We start from the raw sequence: 8,391 nt of genomic DNA, 5'->3' as shown, positions 1-8,391 counted from the left end.
GTCGGTCGCAGAGCCTCTACTTCCGGTGTCTCGGGTCGCCCGGTGGGATACTAGAGGCTTGCACAAAGGTTCCGTGAGAACAATGGGAACTGGGCAGAGGGGCTTCGGGAGCTGGCCCTTCTTTCTGACTTTACCCTCAGAAGTGAAAATGTTTTCCTTTTCCAAAATAAAACCTTTTTGGTTGTTGCTGGAGAAGATATCTATTCACACTGTGCAAAACACAGAGAAGAATACAAAACTAAAACGTATTTGGCTTATACCCACTTGCCTCCCTTACTAGGCTGTCAGGTAGTTATTATTTGTAACCTAGGGTCTGGCACAAAATAGGTAATACCTGATAAAAAGGATGTTAACCTTTTAGTGTGTATTTCTCCCTAGACTACCAGGCTGTTTTCCTACAAATATACACATATCATGTGTACATTTCTACATGCTTGGGAAAATCGGTAACTGCAGTTAAATCCTTGATGCTACTTTCTCTGGGGCACACTTTATTTTCCCATCTTTTTTTTTCTTTTCTTTTTTCAGCCTCACCTGAGGATATGGTTGAGAGAGAGAGGAAAGAGAAATCCATCAGTTGCCTCCCCTTTGCGCCCTCACCAGGGATCAAACCTCTGACCCAGGTATGTGCCCTAACCCAAATGGAACCCAAAACCTTTTGGTGTATAGGAGACACTCCAACCAACTGAGCCACCCAGCCAGGGCTCTGCTCATCTTTTTGAGGCATCTGCTTCCAATGTGAATTTTTGAAGCTTTTTAGGATGTTTAGATTAAGACGAACCATCTCTAACATGCCCTCCAAATCTGGCAACATACTTGTGAGCCAACTGAATAAGATGCCAACTGAAATGTAACTTTTGTTGTATATCAGTCAGATTGTAAAAATTGAACTTGATCAGTTACATGAAAAACCAAGTATTACAGTTGCTGCAACAACCTGATTCAGAGTGTCAGCCCTGAAATTACAGATGATGAAATGGTTATCTCTGTGTGGAAGGAAGGCAGGGGTCAGGACAGGTGTCCTAAAACAGGTACTCTTTGAGCATTTTTTAGTTCATTGGTTTATAAAAATAACAAATTAACTACATGCTGATTTATATACATAAATTAATAGGAAAAGGGGCCATGGAAGGAATGTTAACATAAAGAATTTAAACATAAGTAAAGAATTTAAACATAAATGCTCAAAATTATCACTGCACAAATGAGCAACTACTTGCAACAGATGTTTTAAATCACAAAGAATTCTGGCTAGAAAGAACTAAAGAGAGCTTTAAGGATTATAAGAAGATCAGATATAAGGACCAGCCATTACCTCAGTACTGAACTAGAACACCCAAGGAAGAGCCCCTGCCCCTTGGAAGAACTGATTGAGACCTTGTTAGAGAGGGCATTGGCCATGGCTCATTAAATGGCAAGAAGTGACTGGAAATCTGTGCCAGTAGAACTTACTAGAAATCCACCCTCCAGAACTTGCTAGCACTTCAAGGGTGCTGAGGAACGCTATTCCTGGGAGGTGTCTCATGGAAGTTACAAAACTACCTGAGAGGGTACTAGGGGAATTTGATGGTGGAAGCCGCCCTGATGTAGGAGTACAACAGAGAGCACATGGAGCCAGGAAGCACAACCCATTCCCCCTGCAAGCCCTCTGCAGGGCCTTCTACCCGGAACACTTATTTTCATGAAAACAATTTAAAGGCCCAGCTCCTGCAGTGAAGGGTCAGTTTAGAGCTGAGTAGCAATACATTGATAACTAGCCCAAGGTCTCTTGAGGTTGTAAGATCAACGAACTCATCAGTCACAGCAATACAGTAGAGTCTTCCCAGTCTCAAATGGCTTCACAGATTAATTCTACCAAATATTTAAAGAATTAATGCCCATTCCCCCTAAACTCTTCCAAAAAATAAAAAAGGGAACACATTCAACTCATTCTATGAGGCCAGTATCCCTATATCACACCAAAGCTATCACAGGAAAAGAAAACTACAGGTCAATATCCCTTATGAATAGAGACACAAAAATCCTCAACAAAGTACTAACAAACTGAATCCAGCAGCATATAAGGAGGATTACACACCATGACCAAATAGAATTTATCCCAGGAGTGCAAGGTCTTTTGAACACCTGAAATCAATTAGTGTAATATACCATATCAATAGAATAAAGGACAAAAACAACATGAATATCTCAATAAATGCAGAAAAAGGCATTTGAAAAGTTCAACCCCCTGTCAAGATAAAAACACTCAAACTAGACTAGAAAGGAACCCCATCAACCTATAAAGGGCATCTACAAAAAATCCACAGCTGCCAAAACCGGTTTGGCTCAGGGGATAGAGCATAAGCCTGTGGACTGAAGGGTCCCAGGTTCGATTCCGGTCAAGGGCATGTACCTGGGTTGCGGGCACAAACCCAGTAGGAGATGTGCAGGAGGCAGCTGATCGATGTTTCTCTCTCATAGATATTTCTAACTCTCTATCTCTCTCTCTTCCTCTCTGTAACAAATCAATAAAATATATTTTAAAAAAAAATCCACAGCTAACATCATACTTAATGGCAAAAGACTGAAAGGAGGAACAAGACAATGAAGTCAACTCCCCTAAGTTAGGAACGAGATAATGAAGTCTACTCCCTCCACCTCTACTCAACATTGTACTAGAGAGTCTATCCCAGGCTTGTCAGCAAGAAAAAGAAGTAAAAGATATCCAGATTGCAAAGGAAGTAAAACTATCGAGTGGAATTACTAGTAAAATGGTATTAATGCCCACTCTACAGAGCTAGTGTGAAGATTAAATGAGGTTACATATGTAAAGCTCCCAGATTGGTGCCTTGGGCCAAAGTGGATTCCCTCCTTCTCTTCCTCTCCCTGCCCCCAAATAATAGGTCTCCTGAGGTTAGGTCACCTCTTCTTTTCTTTCCCCTCCTCTTTTCCTTGTCCAGTACCTGATGGGCCTCAGAGACCATTTCTTGAATTAAGTAATTCATTTGACACATTTCCTAAGCAACCATTGTATGTCAGACACTCCTCTGGGGCTATAGTAGTGAACAGGTTAGAAAAATGCCTAGACTTTCAAACACTCTGGAGAGGGGAAAACAATGAACAACTAAACAAAATAAAAGAACAAATTGACTGTAAATGGTGTTAAGTATCATGAAGAAAATAAAATAGGATATTTGGTAGTGAGGGACTGGCAAGGAATGTGTAAGTGAATGGGTAGGTGAACAGATGGGTACACAGCTCTGTTGCTAAAATATGGCTGAGCTTGTCTAGGTTCTTCTGAGCTGCTATCCAGGGCTGGCGGACAGGTCTCTTTTTCTGCAGGCCAGCTCAGCAAAGCTGACAAGAAGCTAACTGTGCTTGTCCACAGTGACAGTACAGGGTGTACCTGAAGAACCCAGTGCTCTCTCACCAGGTTAGCATCCACTTCCTCTGTGCCAGTTTCAGGGCACCTTCAAACCTGAGAAAAGGAGAAAAGCCCATGCCACCTGAAATGCAGGGAACACACACCTCCAGCTCATGCCATTGCTTATTACCTTCCAGTCCCCATCACTGTACCCACCTGCTTCTGTGTTTGTTTGTTTGGGACTAGGTGTTAGCGGAGCCCCTCTAGCTGTGTGCCAGACCTGGTACTAGGTACTTGGCCTACATTCTCTCGCATGAACACAATTCCCCCTCTACTTTGCACCTTATTATAACCCTTGAGGTTCAGAGCGGTAGCCTATCATGGGGCATACAACTGGAATGTCAAAAGTGGTAGAGTCCATTTTCAAAGCTTGCATGCTTTCTGCTACATTATACTGTTGGCATTTTCCAGCATGAATTTAATCTATTCACTAATTATTCCTAAATGGGCTCAAACCAGTTCTGTAGGTTTTCTTTCTTGCTGCTGGCCCCAAGCCTGAGTCAGTTTCCCTCCCATTTTGGAACTGCCTCCATCTACTCTTTTCCACCAAGACTGGTTGTAAAATGGGCCTCGATCCTCCAAACAACAGTGTACCTTCTCCTTGATTCATCCAAAGTCAGGTCCTTTGGGTGTCAAAGGTCACGTTAATCCTTCCCAAATGGACTGAGGGTAATGACACAGTGAACATGGGTTTGCCACCAAGCTTACAATGTGCTGCTCTACCTACAGTGAAATTCTGGACCCTCTGGGCCATGGAACAGAAACATCTGTTTTCTGCATTTATTCCCGAGGTTGAGGGTCATCGGTCTTCATAACCCCACCCTCCCCTTCTGACCCCACCTGAGTGGAGACCTTACAAACTGTTCCCAGCCTGCAGATAACTTTGGGACAGGTACATCATCCCATTTGCCCTGCTGAGAGCCTCCTGCTCAGTCACCAGACCTTTGTTCATCAGTGTCTCAGGCATTGCCTCCCTAGTGACCGTAGCATATCTAATGGTTTCCTGAACTATTCTATTTTTTGGTATTTGGTGATTTCCAGTATTTTGCAAGGGTAATGATTATTAGTATAGTCTTTGGAATCCAATACACTTGGATTCAGGTCCCAGTTCTGCCACTCTCTGGTTGTGTGACTTTGGGGGAAGTTACTTCACCTGTCTGAGCTTCAGTTCCTTTGCCAATAAAATGGGGGTGAAATCAAAATACTACTTCCTAGGGAAATAAAGGGATAATTATCTGAATTTCACTTTCCTCATAATAAAAGACTTGGGATTGGGTTCCTTATGTACTAGGAGCCTCTGGGTCTTGGTTCTGATATTTTTTATGACAGGTGTTTAGGGGAGAAAGAGGTGCTTGTGTTTAGAGTAAGTAAAGAAGAATTTTTTTTATAAAAAATTTTTTTATTGATTTCAGAGAGGAAGGGAGAGGGAGAGAGAGATAGAAACATCAATGATGAGAGAGAATCATTGATTGTTTGCCTCCTGCATGCCCACTACTAGGGATCAAGCCCACAACCCAGGCATGTGCCCTTGACTGGAACTGAACTCGCACCCCTTCAGTCCGCAGGCCAGTGCTCTATCCGTTGAGCCAAACCAGCTAGGGCAAGAAGATTTTTTGGTTGAGATGGTGCTAAGCCAGAGTTCCAGGTTCACATTCCATTGGACTTGATCGAGATACCCATTTGGAGGGTTTATTTTGCCGTGCCTTTTGCCCCTTTACTCTAACCTTGGATTTTTTCATGGATGCTTGTGTCTTTAGGCCTGTGTTTTACTGGCTTATTGTGATGAACAGGGATTCTGCTTCTGACTGTGTGCTTCCTTGCAGGTCTATGTGAACTGGAAAAAGTCTGACCTCCCTGCTTGGGAAAAGGCAATGGAGTTTGCATTTGCTACTTCCCAAGCTAATGCTATAATATATGACCATTTTAAAGAGCTCGAGGTGCATGGCTTCAATCCAGAAGATGCCTGGGATATAGCTATCATTTCAGCTTCTTATGCCATGTCCAGTCGCCTTGCTCATTTTGTCAATCTGGTTCCTAACAAAGAATTCTATGTGATGGACAGAAGCAATGATGTCAAAGGCATCAGGAGTGAATCTGCTACTTCCAAATATAAAAGCCTGAGTAAAGCCCTGACCGGTTTGGCTCAGTGGATGGAGTGTCGGTCTGCGGACTCAAGGGTCCCAGGTTCGATTCCAATCAAGGGCATGTACCTTGGTTGTGGGCACATCCCAAGTAGGGAGTGTGCAGGAGGCAGCTGATCGACGTTTCTCTCTCATCGATGTTTCTAACTCTCTATCCCTCTCCCTTCCTCTGTAAAAAATCAATAAAAAATATATATTTTTTAAAAAAGCCTGAGTAAAAAAAGGCATATTGCGTTAGAAGACATCAGTTGGGAAGTAGTTTTATAAACACATCCAGTCATTGGATAGGGAAGGAAGTAAATAAATTTGCTTCCTGCTTGCTTGATGACATAGATCCTAAGTGTTGGGTGTATACAGGACATGGGATACCTGGGCCTATGAGAAACCTTCACCAATTGCTTACTTATTTGTGATCTAAAAGAGCATCAGGAAAAAGAAATAAAAATAAAAAATAAAAGAGCATCAGGAGCAAAGGAGTTCAGAGGATGTTTTAGGCATTTCTCATGAACTAATATCTGTGAATTTCAGGAACTTAGGTTGAAATTTTTTTTTTGCTTTCAAAAATAGTGTTACATAGCCCAGCCAGTGTGGCTCAGTGGTTGAGTGTCAACCAATGAACCAGGAGATCACGGTTCGATTCCTGGTCAGGGTACATGCCTGAGTTGCAGGCTTGATCCCCAGTGTGGGGTGTGCAGGAGGTAGCTGATCAATGATTCTCTCTCATCTTTGATGTTTCGCTCTCTCTCTCCCTCTCCCTTCCTCTCTTAAATCAATAAAAATATATTTTAAAAAATAGGGTTACATAGAAGTTTATCTATATAGACTGTGATTTGAAATCAATTCTTTGTTAAAATGTATTTAAAGACTCGCAAAGGCAGTGGGTAAATAGAAACAGAACACAGTTAAAGTTTTTCTGTCCTTTAGTGCTTTCTCAATTAGTTAATGGCCAGTGTTTTTGGTTTGTTTTTTACTGGTGGGTTGTAAAATCATGATCACTTATTTTAATCTTTATGCAACTTATTCTTACTCTAGGTTTTAGTAAAAATTATTTAGAAAAAGTGAGCACTCACATTCTAACTAGAAGTATATGGTAAGAAAACTCTGGCATTACTGAACAACTTGTATTGTGTGTTACAACCACTGCTGCCTTAAGTTTGTGGCTACCTTAACTTTTCAAGACTCATTCTCAATATCCAGCTGCTAGAGATACATATAAACCTACGAAATGTTTTTGTTCCCATTTGTCTCCTCTAGATTCTCTAAATCAGTGGTTCTCAACCTTCTGGCCCTTTAAATACAGTTCCTCATGTTGTGACCCAACCATAAAATTATTTTCGTTGTTACTTCATAACTGTAATATTGTTACTGTTATGAATCGTAATGTAAATATCTGATATGCAGGATGGTCTTAGGCGACCCCTGTGAAAGGGTCGTTCAACCGCCAAAGGGGTCGTGACCCACAGGTTGAGAACCACTGCTCTAAATGGTCAGTGAACAGTTCTTATTCAGAGTGTTAATTTTTAATTTCCTGAGCTATGAAATTTGATTGTATTGAGCCAGCGCAAACACAGAGCTTGGGTCTTTCTGTTGAAACTGTAATTTAAATACCGTGAAATATATGAACTTTAAAATTGAGTTTTATTTTACTTATTAAAAAAGTTAACATTGGTGAATATATTACGGTCAACGTTCTGTAGACCATAAAGTTTTAGCCATTGGCCATAACTTGTGGGTGTAGCAGAGGCCCTCTATTAAGTATCTGTTGCAGCCAGAAGTTGTGGGTATTAAGGGACATTATTAACCATAAGACAGACCTCTACCCCTGCTGCCCCGCGGGGACAAGATGGAGAATAGCTCCAGAGGAATGGCTGCCTTGATCTTCTCTGAACTCAGGACCCTTGCTTCTGAGACTCTAGCCCTTTTTTTTCAACCAACTTATGGCGAGGTGAGCTAAATCACTACCAAGTTTACGGTGGGAGCCCCTGCCGAATGTTCAGCCCTCTCTGAATTTCATTCCTGTCCTCCAGAGTCTTCAGATCTGTTCTCACAGGATAAATCTTTCAACAGAGATCCTTCAGACTTTCCTGCAGTCGCCAAATGTGAGCTTTCCACAGCACATCTCTTGATCAAGGCCTAGAAGAGTTGTCAGCTCCTGTGTGTACCCTTCCTTGTACCTCAAGCCTTTCCTTTATTGAAGACCCTGCTTCCCTTCCCCAGACACACCCAGCTCCTGTTAACCCCTCTCTGCAGAGTTCTATGCACGTTTCTCCAACAGCAGGGGAGCAGGGGAGTGCGTCTGCCATGCCCTCTATGCCCTCCCCGGCAGCTGTAAACAGGGTGGACCTGGGCAGTATTGCTGGTAAGGCAGCTTCCCCCTTACTCCCGGCTGGATGCACATGCGCCTTCTTCCTACAGAGGAAGGATGTGGCCTGTGAGTAGCGGGAAAGCGGGCAGGTATTTAGGACACCAACATGCCTAGTTTTCTTGCACAGCCCAAAGCTTTATAGTGCAGACGCTGCCCCAGTTCTTACTTTCCAGGCTGAGTCGGCAGTGTGTAACCTTCACCCCGCCATGGTGATTTCTGCCCCTCGCCGGCCTCAGTGTCACGGGGGAATACCATGCATAATCGTGCGTAGCCTCTCGGACGAGTCAGGACCACAGTCCCTGACAACTGCAGTCCACCCGACGCCCGCGGTGGCCAGAAGCTCACTGACCCACCGAGCCCCAAACTCCTACTCGCTCCCTACCTGCCGCGGCCGGTCGGTGTTCACGCTATCGCGGTCCCCGGCGAACGACGGCCGCGAGGCGGCGCGGGTTCCACAGCCGGCAGGATTAGGCCTGCGCGCG

This window comes from Myotis davidii, unplaced genomic scaffold (assembly GCF_000327345.1).
Source record: "Myotis davidii unplaced genomic scaffold, ASM32734v1 scaffold534, whole genome shotgun sequence".
In the NCBI taxonomy this organism is placed as follows: Eukaryota; Metazoa; Chordata; class Mammalia; order Chiroptera; family Vespertilionidae; genus Myotis; species Myotis davidii.
The sequence above is the reverse complement of the archived record's forward strand: the minus strand, read 5'-3'. Positions refer to the sequence as shown.